The sequence below is a fragment of the Oncorhynchus keta genome, chromosome 34 (genome assembly GCF_023373465.1).
Source record: "Oncorhynchus keta strain PuntledgeMale-10-30-2019 chromosome 34, Oket_V2, whole genome shotgun sequence".
Lineage (NCBI taxonomy): Eukaryota > Metazoa > Chordata > Actinopteri > Salmoniformes > Salmonidae > Oncorhynchus > Oncorhynchus keta.
This window is the reverse complement of record NC_068454.1, coordinates 70,181,425-70,204,754: the sequence shown is the minus strand read 5'-3', so window position 1 is coordinate 70,204,754 and position 23,330 is coordinate 70,181,425. Positions and strand designations below refer to the sequence as shown.

Sequence of the window (23,330 nt, the reverse complement as noted above, 5' to 3'; positions counted from 1 at the left end):
ATTGGTCCAGGAGGATAGGTCCCTGATAGGTCCAAGTGGGATTGGACTCTGATAGGTCCAGGTGGAACCCAGGTAAGACCCTGACAGGTCCAGGTGGGATCGTTCCAAGTGGGATAGGACCCTGGTCAGTCCAGGTGGGACCCAGGTAGGACCCTGGCAGGGCCAGGTGGGACCCAGGTAGGACCCTGACAGGTCCAGGTGGGACCCAGGTAGGACCCTCCTGGTGGGACCCAGGTAAGACCCTGATTGGTCCAGGTTCGAACCTAGGTAGGACCCTGACAGGTCCAGGTAGAATCAGCTAGGACCCTGACAGGTCCAGATAGAACCTGGTAGGATCCTGACAGGTCCAGGTAGATCCTCTTTGGACCCTGACAGGGCCAGATAAAACCTGGTAGGACCCTGACAGGTCCAAGTATACGTATTGAATAAGTGGGACCCAGGTAGGTTATAGTTACAGGTATATACGTATTGAATAGTTACAGATATATACATATTGAATAGGTGCAGGTATATACATATTGAATAGGTGCAGGTATATACGTATTGAATAGGTGCAGGTATATACATATTGAATAGTTACAGGTGTATACATATTGAATAGTTACAGGTGTATATGTATTGAATAGTTACAGGTGTATATGTATTGAATAGTTACAGGTATATACGTATTGAATAGTTACAGGTATATACATATTGAATAGGTGCAGGTATATACATATTGAATAGGTGCAGGTATATACATATTGAATAGGTGCAGGTATATACATATTGAATAGTTACAGGTGTATACATATTGAATAGTTACAGGTATATACGTATTGAATAGGTGCAGGTATATACGTATTGAATAGGTGCAGGTATATACGTATTGAATAGTTACAGGTATATACGTATTGAATAGGTGCAGGTATATACGTATTGAATAGTTACAGGTATATACGTATTGAATAGTTACAGGTATATACATATTGAATAGTTACAGGTGTATATGTATTGAATAGTTACAGGTATATACATATTGAATAGTTACAGGTATATACATATTGAATAGTTACAGGTGTATATGTATTGAATAGTTACAGGTGTATATGTATTGAATAGTTACAGGTATATACGTATTGAATAGTTACAGGTATATACATATTGAATAGGTGCAGGTATATACGTATTGAATAGGTGCAGGTATATACGTATTGAATAGGTGCAGGTATATACATATTGAATAGTTACAGGTATATACATATTGAATAGTTACAGGTATATACGTATTGAATAGTTACAGGTATATACGTATTGAATAGTTACAGGTATATACGTATTGAATAGTTACAGGTATATACATATTGAATAGTTACAGGTATATACGTATTGAATAGTTACAGGTATATACATATTGAATAGTTACAGGTATATACATATTGAATAGTTACAGGTGTATACGTATTGAATAGTTACAGGTATATACATATTGAATAGGTGCAGGTATATACATATTGAATAGGTGCAGGTATATACGTATTGAATAGGTGCAGGTATATACATATTGAATAGGTGCAGGTATATACATATTGAATAGTTACAGGTATATACATATTGAATAGTTACAGGTATATACATATTGAATAGGTGCAGGTATATACGTATTGAATAGTTACAGGTATATACATATTGAATAGGTGCAGGTATATACATATTGAATAGGTGCAGGTATATACGTATTGAATAGGTGCAGGTATATACGTATTGAATAGGTTCAGGTATATACATATTGAATAGTTACAGGTGTATACGTATTGAATAGTTACAGGTGTATATGTATTGAATAGTTACAGGTATATACGTATTGAATAGTTACAGGTATATACGTATTGAATAGGTGCAGGTATATACGTATTGAATAGGTGCAGGTATATACGTATTGAATAGGTGCAGGTATATACGTATTGAATAGGTGCAGGTATATACGTATTGAATAGGTGCAGGTATATACGTATTGAATAGGTGCAGGTATATACGTATTGAATAGTGCAGGTATATACGTATTGAATAGGTACAGGTATATACGTATTGAATAGGTGCAGGTATATACGTATTGAATAGGAATAGTTGCAGGTATATACGTATTGAATAGGTGCAGGTATATACATATTGAATAGGTGCAGGTATATACGTATTGAATAGGTGCAGGTATATACATATTGAATAGGTGCAGGTATATACATATTGAATAGGTGCAGGTATATACATATTGAATAGGTGCAGGTATATACATATTGAATAGGTGCAGGTATATACATATTGAATAGTTACAGGTATATACGTATTGAATAGTTACAGGTATATACGTATTGAATAGGTGCAGGTATATACGTATTGAATAGGTTCAGGTATATACGTATTGAATAGGTGCAGGTATATACGTATTGAATAGGTACAGGTATATACATATTGAATAGTTACAGGTATATACGTATTGAATAGTTACAGGTATATACATATTGAATAGGTGCAGGTATATACATATTGAATAGGTGCAGGTATATACGTATTGAATAGGTGCAGGTATATACGTATTGAATAGGTTCAGGTATATACGTATTGAATAGTTACAGGTATATACGTATTGAATAGTTACAGGTATATACATATTGAATAGGTGCAGGTATATACATATTGAATAGGTGCAGGTATATACATATTGAATAGGTGCAGGTATATACATATTGAATAGGTGCAGGTATATACGTATTGAATAGGTGCAGGTATATACGTATTGAATAGGTGCAGGTATATACATATTGAATAGTTACAGGTATATACATATTGAATAGTTACAGGTATATACATATTGAATAGGTACAGGTATATACGTATTGAATAGTTACAGGTATATACGTATTGAATAGTTACAGATATATACATATTGAATAGGTGCAGGTATATACATATTGAATAGGTGCAGGTATATACATATTGAATAGGTGCAGGTATATACATATTGAATAGGTGCAGGTATATACATATTGAATAGGTTCATACATATTGAATATATACATATTGAATAGTTACAGGTATATACGTATTGAATAGTTCCAGGTATATACATATTGAATAGGTGCAGGTATATACATATTGAATAGGTTCAGGTATATACGTATTGAATAGTTACAGGTATATACATATTGAATAGGTTCAGGTATATACGTATTGAATAGTTACAGGTATATACGTATTGAATAGTTACAGGTGTATATGTATTGAATAGTTACAGGTATATACGTATTGAATAGTTACAGGTATATACGTATTGAATAGGTGCAGGTATATACATATTGAATAGGTGCAGGTATATACATATTGAATAGGTGCAGGTATATACATATTGAATAGGTGCAGGTATATACGTATTGAATAGTTGCAGGTATATACGTATTGAATAGTTACAGATATATACATATTGAATAGGTGCAGGTATATACATATTGAATAGGTGCAGGTATATACATATTGAATAGGTGCAGGTATATACATATTGAATAGGTGCAGGTATATACGTATTGAATAGGTGCAGGTATATACGTATTGAATAGGTGCAGGTATATACGTATTGAATAGGTGCAGGTATATACGTATTGAATAGGTGCAGGTATATACATATTGAATAGGTGCAGGTATATACGTATTGAATAGGTGCAGGTATATACATATTGAATAGGTGCAGGTATATACATATTGAATAGGTGCAGGTATATACATATTGAATAGGTGCAGGTATATACATATTGAATAGGTGCAGGTATATACGTATTGAATAGGTGCAGGTATATACGTATTGAATAGGTGCAGGTATATACATATTGAATAGGTGCAGGTATATACATATTGAATAGGTGCAGGTATATACATATTGAATAGGTTCAGGTATATACATATTGAATGCAGGTATATACATATTGAATAGGTATATACATATTGAATAGGTGCAGGTATATACATATTGAATAGGTGCAGGTATATACATATTGAATAGGTGCAGGTATATACGTATTGAATAGGTGCAGGTATATACGTATTGAATAGGTGCAGGTATATACATATTGAATAGGTTCAGGTATATACATATTGAATAGGTGCAGGTATATACGTATTGAATAGGTTCAGGTATATACGTATTGAATAGGTTCAGGTATATACATATTGAATAGGTGCAGGTATATACATATTGAATAGGTGCAGGTATATACATATTGAATAGGTGCAGGTATATACGTATTGAATAGGTGCAGGTATATACGTATTGAATAGGTGCAGGTATATACGTATTGAATAGGTGCAGGTATATACATATTGAATAGGTGCAGATATATACATATTGAATAGGTGCAGGTATATACATATTGAATAGTTACAGGTGTATACGTATTGAATAGGTACAGGTATATAAGTATTGAATAGGTGCAGGTATATACATATTGAATAGGTGCAGGTATATACGTATTGAATAGTTACAGGTATATACATATTGAATAGGTGCAGGTATATACATATTGAATAGGTGCAGGTATATACATATTGAATAGGTGCAGGTATATACATATTGAATAGGTGCAGGTATATACATATTGAATAGGTGCAGGTATATACATATTGAATAGGTGCAGGTATATACATATTGAATAGGTGCAGGTATATACATATTGAATAGGTGCAGGTATATACATATTGAATAGGTGCAGGTATATACATATTGAATAGGTGCAGGTATATACATATTGAATAGGTGCAAGTATATACGTGTTGAATAGTTACAGGTGTATACATATTGAATAGGTGGAAGTATATACGTGTTGAATAGTTACAGGTGTATTTTTTTTCTCATTTTGTCTGTCATAGTTGAAGTGTACCTATGATGAAAATTACAGGCCTCTCTCATCTTTTTAAGTGGGAGAACTTGCACAATTGGTGGCTGACTAAATACTTTTATGCCCCACTGTGTGTCCACAGTTTCGGCCCTACTCAACTTTAATTTATATTGCTTCTGATATTGGTATGTATCCCAGACTGTTCTCTTGCCAATCATATGTGACATTTACTACCTTTCAAAAGTTTGGGGTCACTTAGAAATTCCCTTGTTTTCCATGAAAACATACATGAAATGAGTTACAAAATGAATAGGAAATATAGTGAAGACTTGACAAGTTTTATAAATAATGATTTTAATTGAAATAATTGTGTCCTTCAAACTTTGGTGACTGTGCTGGCCACTCCATTATAGACAGAATACCAGCTGACTGCTTCTTCCCTCAAAAGTTATTGCATAGTTTGGAGCTGTGCTTTGGGTCATTGTCCTGTTGTAGGAGGAAATTGACTCCAATTAAGCTCCGTCCACAGGGTATGACTGGCGTTGCAAAATGGAGTGATGGCCTTCCTTCTTCAAGATCACTTTAACCCTGTAATCTCCCACTTTACCACCACCAAAGCAGCCCCAGACCATCACATTGCCTCCACCACATGCCTGACAGATGGTGTCAAGCACTCCTCTAGCATCTTTTCATTTTTTCTGCATCACACTTTTATACAATCTTCCTTTGTCCAGTGTCTGTGTTCTTTTGTCCATCTTAATCTTTTCTTTTTATTGGCCAGTCTGAGATATGGCTTTTTCTTTGCAACTCTGCCTAGAAGGCCATTATCCCGGAGTCGCCTCTTCACTTTTGACGTTGAGACTGGTGTTTTGTGGGTACTATTTAATGAAGCTGCCAGTTGAGTACTTGTGGGGTGTCTGTTACTCAAGCTTCAAGTTCCTCGGTGTCCACATCAACAACAAACTAGAATGGTCCAAACACACCAAGACAGTCATGAAGAGGGCACGACAAAGCCTATTCCCCTCAGGAAACTAAAAAGATTTGGCATGGGTCCTGAGATCCTCAAAAGGTTCTACAGCTGCAACCTCGAGTGGTTGCATCACTGCCTGGTATGGCAATTGCTCGGCCTCTGACAGCAAGGCACTACAGAGGGTAGTGCATACGGCCCAGTACATAACTGGAGCTAAGCTGTCTGCCATCCAGAACCTCTACACCAGGCGGTGTCAGAGGAAGGTCCTAAATATTGTCAAAGACCCCAGCCACCCCAGTCATAGACTGTTCTCTCTACTACCGCATGGCAAGCGGTATCGGAGTGCCAAGTCCGGGACAAAAAGTCTTCTCAACATTTTTTACCCCCAAGCCATACGACTCCTGAACAGGTAATAAAATGCCTACCCGGACTATTTGCATTGCATGCTTCATGGTTGGGATGGTGTTCTTGGGGTTGTACTCATCCTTATTCTTCCTCCAAACATGGCGAGTGGAGTTTAGACCAAAAAGCTCTATTTTTGTCTCATCAGACCACATTACCTTCTCCCATTCCTCCTCTGGATCATCCAGATGGTGATTGGCAAACTTCAGACGGGCCTGGACATGCGCTGTCTTGAGCAGGGGAACCTTGCGTGTGCTGCAGGATTTTAATCCATGACGGCGTAATGTGTTACTTATGGTTTTCTTTGAGACTGTGGTCCCAGCTCTCTTCAGGTCATTGACCAGGTCCTGCTGTGTGGTTCTGGGCTGATCCCTCACCTTCCTCATGATCATTGATGCCCCACGAGGTGAGATCTTGCATGGAGCCCCAGACCGAGGGTGATTGACCGTCATCTTGAACTTCTTCCATTTTCTAATAATTGCGCCAACAGTTGTTTCCTTCTCACCAAGCTGCTTGTCTATTGTCCTGAAGCCAATCCCAGCCTTGTGCAGGTCTACAATTTTATCCCTGATGTCCTTACACAGCTCTCTGGTCTTGGCCATTGTGGAGAGGTTGGAGTCTGTTTGATTGAGTGTGTGGACAGGTGTCTTTTATCCAGGTGACGAGTTCAAACAGGTGCAGTTAATACAGGTAATGAGTGGAGAACAGGAGGGCTTCTTAAAACCTCTTGATTCTAGCCATCCCGGATCCGGGATCGTGAATACAGCCTCAAGTTCATTACCATAACGCAACGTTAACTATTCATGAAAATCGCAAATGAAATGAAATAAATACATTTGCTCTCAAGCTTAGCCTTTTGTTAACAACACTGTCATCTCAGATTTTCAAAATATGCTTTTGAACCATAGCTAAACAAGCATTTGTGTAAGAGTATTGATAGCCTAGCCTAGCATTTAGCCTAGCATTCAGCATGCAACATTTTCACAAAAACAAGAAAAGCATTCAAATAAAATAATTTACCTTTGAAGAACTTCAGATGTTTTCAATGAGGAGACTCTCAGTTAGATAGCAAATGTTCAGTTTTTCCAAAAAGATTATTTGTGTAGGACAAATCGCTCCGTTTTGTTCATCACGTTTGGCTATGAAAAAAACCTGTATCCAGGAGTGTAATTCTCTCCGCAAGCTCATTAGCATAACGCAACGTTAACTATTCATGAAAATCGCAAATGAAATGAAATAAATATACTAGCTCTCAAGCTTAGCCTTTTGTTAACAACATTGTCATCTCAGATTTTCAAAATATGCTTTTGAACCATAGCTAAACAAGCATTTGTGTAACAGTATTGATAGCCTAGCATAGCATTAAGCCTGGCATTCAGCATGCAACATTTTCACAAAAACAAGAAAAGCATTCAAATTTGAAGAACTTCAGATGTTTTCAATGAGGAGTCTCTCAGTTAGATAGCAAATGTTCAGTTTTTCCAAAAATATTATTTGTGTAGACAAATCGCTCCGTTTTGGTAAGAAAAAACCTGAAAATTAAGTCATTACAACGCAAACTTTTTTCCAAATTAACTGCATAATATCGACAGAAACATGGCAAACGTTGTTTAGAATCAATCCTCAAGGTGTTTTTCACATATCTATCGATGATAAATCATTCGTGGGCAATGGTTCCAACTGTCTACGACGGAGAATAAAGTGGCGGAAGCAAGACTTTTTCACTTGAAGAAATGGAACGCGCATGGACCTAGAGATTACGCAATAATTTCGACGCAGGACACCGGGCGGACACCTGGTAAATGTAGTCTCTTATGGTCAATCTTCCAATGATATGCCTACAAATACGTCACAATGCTGCAGACACCTTGGGGAAATGGCAGAAAGTGCAGGCTCATTCCTGGCGCATTCACAGCCATATAAGGAGACATTGGAACACAGCGCCTTCAGAATCTGGGGCATTTCCTGTATGTAATTTCATCTTGGTTTCACCTGTAGCATTAGTTCTGGGGCACTCACAGATAATATCTTTGCAGTTTTGGAAACGTCAGAGTTTTTTCTTTCCAAAGCTGCATGCATAGTCAAGCATCTTTTCGTGACAAAATATCGGGAACGTATTTATCCAAAAATTAAAAGAGCGCCCCCTATCTCGAAGAAGTTAAAGAAAAACTAACAGGTCTATGAGAGCCGGAAATCTTACTGGTTGGTAGGTGATCAAATACTTATGTCATGCAATAAAATGCTAATTAATTACTTAAAACTCATACAATGGGATTTTCTGGATTTTTGTTTTAGATTCCGTCTCTCACAGTTGAAGTGTACCTATGATAATGATTACAGACCTCTACATGCTTTGTAAGTGGGAAAACCTGCAAAATCGACAGTGTATCAAATACTTGTTCTCCCCACTGTATGTACAATCCAATTTAATACAATAGAACTGTAGGTACTTAACTTCAATTAATTTCTCTATAAAGTGTAAAGAACTCAAAAAATAAAGTAATGGCAACAAATACTGTGATTACTTTTTGCAAATTGATTCAAACTATCGCTTTGTGAATCATAGTTTTACTAAAATAAAGCTATCATTATTATGATCAACAAAAATAAAAATCATACAAGTACTTGGAAACAAAAAAAAGTTTCCTTTAAAAAAAATCATAATAATATGTCATTGCAACGAGTGATGTAGACAATGGATTCCACATTGAGTAGTACTCTGTCTCCCAAACTCGATTCAAATAATCAATAATCATCCAGCTTTCATTATTTGAATCAGCTGTGTAGTGCTATGTCAAAAGCCGAAACGTGCAACTCTTTGGGCTTTGGGAAACCTTGCTCTAGGTCATATTAGACTTTCAGGTGGCTGTCTCTCCTTCATTGGGTCTTGCTCTATTTCTCATTGATGATGTTATATTTCCGTCACTGGTCTTCTTCTCTTTCACTGCTGATCAAATATTTTCCAGAACTTGGCTTTCTCAACCATGCTGCCACTCTGCTTTGATGTCTTCATCTCATCAGCATCAGGCTCAGACAAACCTATGAACAAACCAGCATTCCTTCAAAGCCTGTCTGTGTGTTTACTATAACATTAGGAAAACCTTAGGAAAACTCCTGCTTGTTCCATGACGTAGACTGACCAGATGAATCCATGTAAAAGCTATGATCCCTTATTGATGTCACTTCAATCGGTGTACATGAAGGTGAGGAGACAATTGAGACATGAATTGAGACATGAATTGAGACATGAATTGAGACATGAATTGTGTATGCGTGCCATTGAGAGTGAATGGGCAAGACAAAAGATTTTAGTGCCTTTAAACGGGGTATGCTAGTAGGTACCAGGCGCACATGTTTAACATCTTTCTAAGTGGTTTCTAAATGTGCGTTATTTAACTTTTACAACTGACCCCGTTTTACTATTAGCCCCGGTCTCCCCGACCATAATACCAGTAGACAACAGTTCTGACAGCCAAATAAAACTTCATGGCTTTTATTTTATTTGAGAATCGTTGCATTAATCAAGTGTGAAACATCACACTTACTACTACTTCTCATCTACTATGGTGTAGATGAGAAACTTCTGTCGAGACCCATTTTTTAGGGTCAAACTTCACGTACAAACGTAAAATTTGTTTTGAATAGCTTTCCTTATTTTGGTTGCCTAGTATATACTATGATATTTAAGGTATGCTAATAGCTGCACACACACGAAGCAGGAATGTGGCTTTGGCCACACTACATCCAAGGCTAATGTAAGGATAGTGTAAACAGAAACGTGGCAACTGATGTTGAAGAGAGAGATCTTACTACACATATTCTACTAATGTAAATCTACTCCAATACAGTCAGCCTCTCGAGGCTATCCTTCCAAATCTCATTGACTTGACTATAGGGCAGGCCCTCTGGGCAGGCTGTTAACGCTTGCATCTGATTGGCTCTGAAGTTTAAATGTTTGTATAATGTCTAATACTGGCATAGTTTCAAAAGGAAAAATCAATAAATATGCGCTACACAGTGCGTTTTATGTGCATTTGCACGCTGAGTCTTAAATGAAGGTGATTTGTACGATGCTAAAATAAGACCAGCTGAGTTTAACCTTAGATGTTATATGAAGAAAGGTAAGTATTGCCCTAATATATGATCCGATTCAAATCCACTCTAGCCTAGGGATTCCTGCACATGGATGTTACCAAATTCCACACAGGATTATCGATTTCCCCTTAATCTGACAGCATCATTATTTTCCTGTATTTTAATAATAATATGTGGTGATAATGGTTAGGGTTGCACATTTTGGGGAATATTCAGAGGTGGAAACTTTCCGTGAGAATTCACGGAAATATATGCATATTAATATTAATACCCTTTAAATGAAGATGTTTTTTGCATTGGATATATTTACCATATCATATGGAGACAGAAACAAACCTTTTAGCTTATAAGTAATCATAATTGCAAATGATTAAATTCTTCCAATAGAAATAACAATTATTTAGTTATGAATTGAACTTGAGTTGACTCTTCACATGGGATGATTTCACTGAACAACAAAAGAAAGGGAATATTGAATGATCCCCAATGATCATTTGCATCTCCCAAACGTGTTGCATTTAAAATCTGTAAAATGATAGTCTAGAAATGAATGCTTTGGTTGTCTTCCTCTCAGGCTTCCATGTCTTCTCCCTGGAACTCCTCAATGTCCACCTCTTGAACATCAGACTCTGAGGCTTCATCTTCACTCTCACTTTCCAACCTTGTTGAGGATGGCTCATTGTCAGGCTCAAAAAGCCTCAAAGGGCAGTACGGATTTCTTCTCTTACATCTGCAAGCAGAGTCTGAACATCAGACAGGATAGCATTGTCTCCCTCAATCCATGCAATGGCTACTGCTATAGGTTTCAGGCTGCTTACCATTCTCTCCCAAAATACATAATCCAGGAGGATCCTCTTGATGGGGCTGTCCATATCGTCAGACTGTGATATGGCCATTTCTTGGAAAGACTCCTTCCCCTCCAGGAGACTGTCAAACATGATGACAACACCACCCCAACGGGTGTTGCTGGGCAGCTTCAATGGGGTGCTCTTATTCTTCTCACTTTGCTTGGTGAGGTAGATTGCTGCTATAACTTGATAACCATTTCCTTGGGTCTCTTGTAGAGTGTATCCATTGTTTTCAGTACTATGATGTCCTTGAGGAGCAGATTGAATTCATGAGCAGCACAGCCAATCGGTGTGATGTGAGGGTAGGACTCCTCCACTTTAGACCAAGCAGCCTTCATGTTCGCAGCATTGTCTGTCACCAGTGCAAATACCTTCTGTGGTCCAAGGTCATTGATGACTGTCTTCAGTGTGTCTTGTGGCTGTGCTCTTGTAGAATACTGGTTGAGGTGTGGAGATGATGTAGTTAATTATTCCTTTCTCACGAACATTCGACCACCCATCAGAGATGATTGCAATACAGTCTGCTTTCTCTATGATTTGCTTGACCTTCACTTGAACTCTGAACTCTGCATCCAACAAATTAGTAGATAAAGCATGTCTGGTTGGAGGGGTGTATGCTGGGTGAAGAACATTCAGAAATCTCTTCCAGTACACAATTGCCTGTGAGCATCAGAGGTGAGCCAGTTGCATACACAGCCCGAGCAAGACATGCATCAGCATTTCTCTGACTATGTTCCTCCATTGAGTCAAAAGAATGTCTGATTCCAGGAGGACCATGAGCTGTTGCTATCAATAAGGTGTCTGATTCATCATGTTCACCTTGAAAAGAAGTAGAGGGACTTTTGTCAGAGGTTACTTGTTGTGAGCGCTGAGGGAACTTTATGCACTTGGCCAGATGACTCTGAATCTGTTGCATTCTTCACATATGATTTGGCACAGTATTTGCACATTTACACAGCTTTACCAGCTCTCCACACATCAGATAGTGCCCATAGCATTTTCCTGAAAAGATTAGGGAAAAAAATTGTAAAGAAAAACAAATATAATTCCATGTACAGATAAATAGTTAAAGCAGTTAGATTAAACAACTCCTCTGTAAGATACATTTTTCTATGAAACATGTATGGAACAGGTGAATTAACACTCCTCAGTTAGCATGCTCAAGCAAGCTTAAACCCACACGGTAGCAAAACCTAACTAGCAGAAATTATTAACAAGTTAGAAATTATTTAAACACACTTTGCTGTAGGCTACTATTTTCTAGTTAACAAAAAATCATGTATGTCACATAACATATATTCACCCCACCTAGTATTGTAATCAAAACTTACCAGAAAGCATGTAGTCCTTGGCGCAGACAGTGTAGTAGTGTGGGCTCAATAGCATCTCATTAGTGTGCAAGATCTTAAGAATCAGCTGTACATGTGATAGAAGAGTGCAGTGCACATGTGATGGTAGAATGCACTGTGCATGCAGAGGGTTGTAATTCCATTGAATTGGGGATGGTTTAAACCAAAATGTGCCACAAGACCTAGAATGCGTTATGTGTATCCCACAAAACTTCCAATGGAAAATTTCCTGAAAAATTCAGAAAATTTACCAGAAAGTTTCCGACCCTTTGCAATCCTAGTGATTACACAGCAACCCTAGGGATTCCACAGATGATTTACAGCCACAACAGCACTCTGTCTCTGCAACAACACAAGTACACACATGCCGGGACGCACACACATACATTTACATACATACACACACTCTCACACACAAACACTGATCCTCATAATGGATGGCTGGGTAGAAGGAAGCACTGTGCTGCAGAGACATCTGCTATGCGTTAAGGACGAGGATTCCAGAACATTCCAGACTGCTGGCATTGACACGGCTGTCAGCCAACATTTACCACTAAGGCCTGACCCGGCCTCCCAGCCCCTACATACATAGATACACACACACACACGCACACACACACACACACACACACACATATTGTGTTATGTAAGTTGAAAACACACTGTTGGTTTTAAAGATTAACATACATTTTTAGCACCATTAAGTTATACTTCAAGCTCTACATACCCTTTCAGCCTGTCCTGTTTTTTTTTATAGTTGGTTTAGTATCTGTAATATCAGGTGATTTATGGGTTAGATAGGTGTACCACCCAACAGCACATTGTCACAGCTGTATTTTATACATGGCCAATTGGCCAGCTGATCTGTCCTGCAAGCCCTGGAGACGGTCACCTTGTCACCGGCCGTTACTCATGGAGACATGATTGACTGGAGAGGCTTGTATCCAGCGCTGCTACACACACACACAACACACACACAACACATACACACACCATAAATGTATTTGTGCAGCATCAGGAGTCTAATGGTGATGATTCTAATGGACATGACTTAATCAGACAGCCCATAACACTCTCTCTCACACACACACTCTCTCACACCCCAGTACAGAGCTGTGAAATGTGGTCAGTAATAAACGCGTTGGCTGCTGGGCTGTGTTGACATGTGGAGTGATGATAATGACGTCCATACTTAACATTAAACCCACATTAAGTATGGCCGCCGCTCCCCAACTGCTGTTTCCGTTTTAACGCTGCATTATTTTCCAAAGGGCTCTGTGTTTCTCCCCCCGCCCCACCCCTCCTCTGGTTTTCAACAGAACAACAGATTGTGAATGATAATCATGGGAGGATTGTTTACATGAGTGTAATGTGAGGAGTGGGCTGTGTCGGAGTGAGTGGCTCCATGTTTACATACACACACATTATTATACATCAGTATGGAGGCAACTGTCAAATTACCTTCATTAAGCATCCTTCTACCTGTTAACTGAGCCATTGGTATTCATCCTCCATCTCTCTTGCACAAGCTCGTTCTCTCTCTCTGTCTATCTCTCTCTCTGTCTATCTCTCTCTCTGTCTATCTCTCTCTGTCTATCTCTCTCTGTCTATCTCTCTCTCTGTCTATCTCTTTCTCTGTCTATATCTCTCTCTGTCTATCTCTCTCTCTGTCTATCTCTTTCTCTGTCTATCTCTCTCTCTGTCTATCTCTCTCTCTGTCTATCTCTTTCTCTCCCCATCTGTTTCATTCTCGTATTATTTCTCTATTTCCTCTCCTCTGCAAATGACGTGTAATAGCTTGAACTCCTCTGCATGCTGTATAACCATCACATCTTTCATACCACAAACTTTAAAGCTTTACACACACACACACACCCAAACACACCCACACACACCCACACACACACAGCAAAACACACACACACAGCCAAACACACACACACACACTCAAACGTGCACACACACTCAAACGCTAACCCAAACACACACACACACACTCAAATGTTATTTGTTATTAGAAGTTAATGAAGCACGTAGTTGTGTGCACTTATGGCCATGTCTCATGTGGTAGCTCTTACCCATTAGAGCCGCTGAGCCATGCATGGAAGCCATTTTGGCTGTGCGTTGTCTTAGCTCAGCAAATACTATATGGCCCAAAACCTGGGAATCATTTTGTGATAAGAGGGTATTTTGTTTGTTCCAGGCTGCGGGCTAGCATGGCCCAAGGGCAAGGGTCCTCTACACCTACAGTTTGTCTTAATAATGATCTGTTACCCCAGTTCTACCCCTAAAACAAACCCAGAGAAGACTAACAGGCCTATTCTGTGGTATTATTGATGCGTATGATGCAGTGGCTTTTGATCGATGTGTGCCGTGTATTGATTTTGATGTGCTAGCTAGAGAATACACTGTGTGTGTGTGCTGACGTGTGTTGATAATATACATTATGTCTGTATAGATGAAGTGTATCTGTGTTAGTGTGGGGAGCATGGAGTCGTTACTATTGTCAGCCCAGGGTTATGAGTAAATCAATAAGCAGTAAAAACATACATATATTACAGACTCCTTTAATACCCCTGAGTTATTACTGCCACTGGCCACATCTTAAACATGTCCAATAGTATTTATCTGATTTAGCATAACTTTGCAGCGGCTACAGAGGGTTTATCAGAGAGAAGGGAGAGGTAGAAAAGCATTGTATGTATCAGCTGTTTCCTTAAAGATGGACTCCTTTTTAGGGACCTTTTAAAGGATTTGACTTGCTCATGTGGTGTTCTGGACCTATGAGAGGTCGCTTGATTTGGGAGTAATAGTCGGCAACTAGATATGAAAATGATATAACGTTTCAATTTCCTCTATTAAATAGCCTAGGATCTTTTATAAGCGTGGCTGTTGCTTTTTTGTCGTTGTCTTGTTTCCTAATTGTTATCATCTCTCTTCCTAGGTTTCTGTTACATGTAGGTCTAACCGTGGTCGTGTGTTGTCCAGTTACAACAGCCTGGATGACATCAGCCACGAGACCATCAACAAGTTCCTGTCCAACCTGGTGGAGAGGAGTCTCCAAGACCTGGAGTGTTCCTACTGTATGGAGATAGGAGAGGTAGGGGAGTGTTTGTGTGTACGACGTGTGTGTATGTGCACATGTATTCATATTGATTAATGTGCCTATAGTAGTAAGGCAGTGTGAAGATATAAGGCACACAGGTACATACTGAGGGAACCATTGTGGTTTGTGTTGATAGATTTAACATGAATCAGTACAGTTGACCATGACTTCTTGCCCCTCTTCATCTCTGTCTTCTCTCCTCACTGTCTCCTTTCATCTCTTCTGCCCTGTTTCCTCTCCTCTCTGTCTTCCCTCCTCTCTTCCTCCAGGATGATTGCACCATTGAGGCCCTGACGTAGTCATATCTCCTCCTGCTACTACCTGCAGCACCAGACAGGATGTTCAAGGAGAGGCTGAGGGCTGAGCTGCCCATCCAGGGCATCCTCTCTGTCCTAACGGTATGTCTGACTGCCTGCTGGGAATGACCACAGAACATGATGACATTGTCTTATTTTCATCAGGGAATCTATCTCTTCTGCTATATACTGCCCTGGACTGTCCTGGACTGGACTATCCTGGACTGGACTGGACTGTCCTAGACTGGACTGGACTGTCCTAGACTGGACTAGACTGTCCTAGACTGGACTGGACTGTCCTAGACTGGACTAGACTGTCCTAGACTGGACTGGACTGTCCTAGACTGGACTGGACTGTCCTAGACTGGACTAGACTGGACTGGACTGGACTAGACTGGACTGGACTGTCCTAGACTGGACTAGACTGTCCTAGACTGGACTGGACTGTCCTAGACTGGACTAGACTGGACTGGACTGGACTGTCCTAGACTGGACTAGACTGGACTGGACTGGACTGGACTGTCCTAGACTGGACTAGACTGGACTGGACTGGACTGTCCTGGACTGGACTGGACTGTCCTAGACTGGACTGGACTGTCCTAGACTGGACTAGACTGTCCTAGACTGGACTAGACTGGACTGGACTGTCCTAGACTGGACTGGACTGGACTGGACTGTCCTAGACTGGACTAGACTGGACTGGACTGTCCTAGACTGGACTAGACTGGACTGGACTGGACTGTCCTAGACTGGACTGGACTGGACTGTCCTAGACTGGACTAGACTGTCCTAGACTGGACTGGACTGTCCTAGACTGGACTAGACTGGACTGGACTGGACTGGACTGGACTGTCCTAGACTGGACTAGACTGGACTGGAACTGGACTGGACTAGACTGTCCTAGACTGGACTGGACTGTCCTAGACTGGACTAGACTGTCCTAGACTGGACTGGACTGTCCTAGACTGGACTAGACTGGACTGGACTGTCCTAGACTGGACTAGACTGGACTGGACTGGACTGTCCTAGACTGGACTAGACTGGACTAGACTGGACTGGACTGGACTATCCTGGACTGGACTGGACTGTCCTAGACTGGACTAGACTGTCCTAGACTGGACTAGACTGGACTGGACTGTCCTAGACTGGACTGGACTGGACTGGACTGTCCTAGACTGGACTGGACTGGACTGGACTGTCCTAGACTGGACTAGACTGGACTGGACTGGACTGTCCTAGACTGGACTGGACTGTCCTAGACTGGACTAGACTCGATCGACTCCATCAGTGGTGGGCCTACAGCCATTGATTTGCATTTCCTTTTCTGAATGTTTGAGTGTGTAGTTTAATTTAATTTAATTTATTTTATTTCACCTTTATTTAACCAGGTAGGCTAGTTCAGAACAAGTTCTCATTTGCAACTGCGACCTGGCCAAGATAAAGCATAGCAGTGTGAACAGACAACACAGAGTTACACATGGAGTAAACAATTAGCAAGTCAATAACACAGTAGAAAAAATGGGCAGTCTATATACAATGTGTGCAAAAGGCATGAGGAGGTAGGCGAATAATACAATTTTGCAGATTAACACTGGAGTGATAAATGATCAAATGGTCATGTACAGGTAGAGATATTGGTGTGCAAAAGAGCAGAAAAGTAAATAAATAAAAACAGTATAAAAACAGTATGGGAATGAGGTAGGTGAAAATGGGTATCATTTTAATAGTCTATCAGGCATTGTGCAGGCCGATGTCATTTGTTTACCATACTACTGTTCTTCTACATGTGCTTCTCCCATTGTGTTCACATTGCGAGAGAGGGATAGACTACTGGACAGTAGGATAGGTAGATGACCATGATTGAGGTCTGGATCTCAGTTCTGTCAAATTAACACCTCTTTATCTGGGCCTCTTTAACTCCCCTCATTATTCCTGGGTGTATGTGTCTTTGTTCTCCTCCATATGGTTTTTCTTCCTCTTTTTCCCAGTTAATAGCGAGTACCTATTCCTCCTCTCCCTCTACTCCTTGTTTTAGTCTGTTATTCCTAGTGAGGCTGCTGATTGGTGACTGGTAATTGGTGGCTGCTGATTGGTGACTGGTAATTGGTGGCTGCCTATTGGTGACTGGTAATTGGTGGCTGGTAAATGGTGGGATCATTAGGAAACAAAGCGGTTTCACACCTCTCCTCAATAGGGGTCACCCGGCGACATCATAGTTTTCAGATAACCCGTTGTGCCCCCTCCACCCTCTGACTCCCCCATGATGGCTCTCACCCAGACATTTCGACGAGATGGGATGATGAAGAATCACAGATTATAGAGGAACTGTCGGGAAAGAAATGTGTTGAAAATGCAGAAAATATGTAGACATTATCTTCCCCTTTTGCTCCCACAATGTCCCCAGCCGGCCCTTACACCCCCCCTGTCCCTTGTCCAGTCCCCCAGCTAGATTCCCTTGTCCACTCCCACAGCTAGATTGCCTTGTCCACTCCCCCCAGATAGATTCCCTTGTCCACTCCCCCCAGCTAGATTCTCTTGTCCACTCCCCCCAGATAGATTCCCTTGTCCACTCCCCCAGCTAGATTCACTTATCCACTCCCCCAGCTAGATTCCGTTGTCCACTCCCCCAGCTAGATTCCCTTGTCCACTCCCCCAGCTAGATTCCCTTGTCCACTCCCCCAGCTAGATTCCCTTGTCCACTCCCCCAGCTAGATTCCCTTATCCACTCCCCCAGCTAGATTCCCTTGTCCACTCCCCCAGCTAGATTCCCTTGTCCACTCCCCCAGCTAGATTCCCTTGTCCTCTCCCCCCAGCTAGATTCCCTTGTCCTCTCCCCCCAGCTAGATTCCCTTATCCACTCCCCCCAGCTAGATTCCCTTGTCCACTCCCCCCAGCTAGATTCCCTTGTCCACTCCCCCCCAGCTAGATTCCCTTGTCCACTCCCACAGCTAGATTCCCTTATCCACCCCACAGCTAGATTCACTTATCTACTCTCCCAGCTAGATTCCCTTGTCCACTCCCCCCAGCTAGATTCCCTTGTCCACTCCCACAGCTAGATTCCCTTGTCCACTCCCACAGCTAGATTCCCTTGTCCACTCCCCCCAGCTAGATTCCCTTGTCCACGCCCACAGCTAGAGTCCCTTATCCACCCCCACAGCTAGATTCCCTTGTCCACTCCCACAGCTAGATTCCCTTGTCCACTCCCACAGCTAGATTCCCTTGTCCACTCCCCCAGCTACATTCCATTGTCCACTCCCACAGCTAGATTCCATTATCCACCCCCACAGCTAGAGTACCTTGTCCACTCCCCCCAACTAGATTCCCTTGTCCACTCCCCCCAGCTAGATTCCCTTGTCCACTCCCCCAGCTAGATTGCCTTATCCACACCCCCAGCTAGATTCCCTTGTCCTCTCCCCCAGCTAGATTCCCTTGTCCTCTCCCCCAGCTAGATTCCCTTGTCCACTCCCCCAGCTAGATTCCCTTGTCCACTCCCACAGCTAGATTCCCTTATTAGATTCACTTATCTACTCTCCCAGCTAGATTCCCTTGTCCACTCCCCCAGCTAGATTCCCTTATCCACTCCCACAGCTAGATTCCCTTGTCCACTCCCACAGCTAGATTCCCTTGTCCACTCCCCCAGCTAGATTCCCTTGTCCACGCCCACAGCTAGAGTCCCTTATCCACCCCCACAGCTAGATTCCCTTATCCACCCCACAGCTAGATTCCCTTGTCCACTCCCACAGCTAGATTCCCTTGTCCACTCCCCAGCTACATTCCATTGTCCACTCCCACAGCTAGATTCCATTATCCACCCCCACAGCTAGAGTACCTTGTCCACTCCCCCAACTAGATTCCCTTGTCCACTCCCCCAGCTAGATTCCCTTGTCCACTCCCCCAGCTAGATTGCCTTATCCACTCCCCCAGCTAGATTCCCTTGTCCTCTCCCCCAGCTAGATTCCCTTGTCCTCTCCCCCAGCTAGATTCCCTTGTCCACTCCCCCAGCTAGATTCCCTTGTCCACTCCCCCAGCTAGATTCCCTTATCCAGTCCCCCAGCTAGATTCCCTTGTCCTCTCCCACAGCTAGATTCCCTTGTCCACTCCCCCAGCTAGATTCCCTTGTCCACTCCCACAGCTAGATTCCCTTGTCCACTCCCACAGCTAGATTCCCTTATCCACTCCCCCAGCTAGATTCCCTTGTCCACTCCCCCCAGCTAGATTCCCTTGTCCACTCCCCCAGCTAGATTCCCTTGTCCACTCCCACAGCTAGATTCCCTTATCCACTCCCCCAGCTAGATTCCCTTGTCCACTCCCCCAGCTAGATTCCCTTGTCCACTCCCACAGCTAGATTCCCTTATCCACTCCCCAGCTAGATTCCCTTGTCCACTCCCCCAGCTAGATTCCCTTGTCCACTCCCACAGCTAGATTCCCTTGTCCACTCTCCCCAGCTAGATTCCCTTGTCCACTCCCCCAGCTAGATTCCCTTGTCCACTCCCACAGCTAGATTCCCTTGTCCACTCTCCCCAGCTAGATTCCCTTGTCCACTCCCCCAGCTAGATTCCCTTGTCCACTCCCCCAGCTAGATTCCCTTATCCACTCCCACAGCTAGATTCCCTTGTCCACTCCCACAGCTAGATTCCCTTGTCCACTCCCCCAGCTAGATTCCCTTGTCCACTCCCCCAGCTAGATTCCCTTGTCCACTCCCCCAGCTAGATTCCCTTGTCCACTCCCCCAGCTAGATTCCCTTGTCCACTCCCCCCAGCTAGATTCCCTTATCCACTCCCCCAGCTAGATTCCCTTGTCCACTCCCCCAGCTAGATTCCCTTGTCCACTCCCCCAGCTAGATTCCCTTGTCCACTCCCACAGCTAGATTCCCTTATCCACCCCACAGCTAGATTCACTTATCTACTCTCCCAGCTAGATTCCCTTGTCCACTCCCCCCAGCTAGATTCCCTTATCCACTCCCACAGCTAGATTCCCTTGTCCACTCCCACAGCTAGATTCCCTTGTCCACTCCCACAGCTAGATTCCCTTGTCCACTCCCCCCAGCTAGATTCCCTTGTCCACCCCACAGCTAGATTCCCTTATCCACCCCCACAGCTAGATTCCCTTGTCCACTCCCACAGCTAGATTCCCTTGTCCACTCCCCCAGCTACATTCCATTGTCCACTCCCACAGCTAGATTCCATTATCCACCCCCACAGCTAGAGTACCTTGTCCACTCCCCCAACTAGATTCCCTTGTCCACTCCCCCCAGCTAGATTCCCTTGTCCACTCCCCCAGCTAGATTCCCTTATCCACTCCCCCAGCTAGATTCCCTTGTCCTCTCCCCCAGCTAGATTCCCTTGTCCACTCCCCCCAGCTAGATTCCCTTATCCACTCCCCAGCTAGATTCCCTTGTCCAGTCCCCCAGCTAGATTCCCTTGTCCCTCCCACAGCTAGATTCCCTTGTCCACTCCCCCAGCTAGATTCCCTTGTCCACTCCCACAGCTAGATTCCCTTGTCCACTCCCACAGCTAGATTCCCTTATCCACTCCCCCAGCTAGATTCCCTTGTCCACTCCCCCAGCTAGATTCCCTTGTCCACTCCCCCAGCTAGATTCCCTTGTCCACTCCCACAGCTAGATTCTCTTATCCACTCCCCCAGCTAGATTCCCTTGTCCACTCCCCCAGCTAGATTCCCTTGTCCACTCCCACAGCTAGATTCCCTTATCCACTCCCCCAGCTAGATTCCCTTGTCCACTCCCCCAGCTAGATTCCCTTGTCCACTCCCACAGCTAGATTCCCTTGTCCACTCTCCCCAGCTAGATTCCCTTGTCCACTCCCCCCAGCTAGATTCCCTTGTCCACTCCCACAGCTAGATTCCCTTGTCCACTCTCCCCAGCTAGATTCCCTTGTCCACTCCCCCCAGCTAGATTCCCTTGTCCACTCCCCCAGCTAGATTCCCTTATCCACTCCCACAGCTAGATTCCCTTGTCCACTCCCACAGCTAGATTCCCTTGTCCACTCCCCCAGCTAGATTCCCTTGTCCACTCCCCCAGCTAGATTCCCTTGTCCACTCCCCCAGCTAGATTCCCTTGTCCACTCCCCCAGCTAGATTCCCTTGTCCACTCCCCCAGTTAGATTCCCTTGTCCACTCCCCCCAGCTAGATTCCCTTGTCCACTCCCCCAGCTAGATTCCCTTGTCCACTCCCCCCAGCTAGATTCCCTTATCCACTCCCACAGCTAGATTCCCTTGTCCACTCCCCCAGCTAGATTCCCTTGTCCACTCCCCCCAGCTAGATTCCCTTGTCCACTCCCCCCAGCTAGATTCCCTTATCCACTCCCCCCAGCTAGATTCCCTTGTCCTCTCCCCCAGCTAGATTCCCTTGTCCACTCCCCCAGCTAGATTCCCTTGTCCCCCAGCTAGATTCCCTTGTCCTCTCCCACAGCTAGATTCCCTTGTCCACTCCCCCCAGCTAGATTCCCTTGTCCACTCCCACAGCTAGATTCCCTTGTCCACTCCCACAGCTAGATTCCCTTATCCACTCCCCCAGCTAGATTCCCTTGTCCACTCCCCCAGCTAGATTCCCTTGTCCACTCCCCCAGCTAGATTCCCTTATCCACTCCCCCAGCTAGGTTCCCTTGTCCACTCCCACAGCTAGATTCCCTTATCCACTCCCCCAGCTAGATTCCCTTGTCCACTCCCCCAGCTAGATTCCCTTGTCCACTCCCACAGCTAGATTCCCTTGTCCACTCCCACAGCTAGATTCCCTTATCCACTCCCCAGCTAGATTCCCTTGTCCACTCCCCCAGCTAGATTCCCTTGTCCACTCCCCCAGCTAGATTCCCTTATCCACTCCCCAGCTAGGTTCCCTTGTCCACTCCCACAGCTAGATTCCCTTATCCACTCCCCCAGCTAGATTCCCTTGTCCACTCCCCCCAGCTAGATTCCCTTGTCCACTCCCACAGCTAGATTCCCTTGTCCACTCTCCCCAGCTAGATTCCCTTGTCCACTCCCCCAGCTAGATTCCCTTGTCCACTCCCCCAGCTAGATTCCCTTGTCCACTCTCCCCAGCTAGATTCCCTTGTCCACCCCCAGCTAGATTCCCTTGTCCACTCCCCCAGCTAGATTCCCTTGTCCACTCCCCCCAGCTAGATTCCCTTGTCCACTCCCCCCAGCTAGATTCCCTTGTCCACTCCCCCAGCTAGATTCCCTTGTCCACTCCCCCCAGCTAGATTCCCTTGTCCACTCCCCCCAGCTAGATTCCCTTGTCCACTCCCCCCAGCTAGATTCCCTTGTCCACTCCCCCCAGCTAGATTCCCTTATCCACTCCCACAGCTAGATTCCCTTGTCCACTCCCCCAGCTAGATTCCCTTGTCCACTCCCCCAGCTAGATTCCCTTGTCCACTCCCCCAGTTAGATT

General features: G+C 43.3%; 2 long non-coding RNA genes and 1 pseudogene across 2 annotated transcripts; all 3 read left to right on the top strand.

The window, feature by feature from the left end:
- LOC118381338 (activating signal cointegrator 1 complex subunit 3-like) overlaps positions 1–23,330 on the top strand; it is a 72,364-nt pseudogene that overhangs the window by 37,462 nt on the left and 11,572 nt on the right.
- LOC127915197 (uncharacterized) lies at positions 484–4,378 on the top strand. The gene is made up of 5 exons (XR_008090531.1): positions 484–557; positions 2,138–2,212; positions 2,738–2,787; positions 3,522–3,890; positions 4,156–4,378. It is a non-coding gene; the product is annotated as an uncharacterized LOC127915197 (long non-coding RNA).
- LOC127915199 (uncharacterized) lies at positions 995–1,420 on the top strand. Its single transcript, XR_008090535.1, has 3 exons — positions 995–1,057; positions 1,258–1,307; positions 1,383–1,420. It is a non-coding gene; the product is annotated as an uncharacterized LOC127915199 (long non-coding RNA).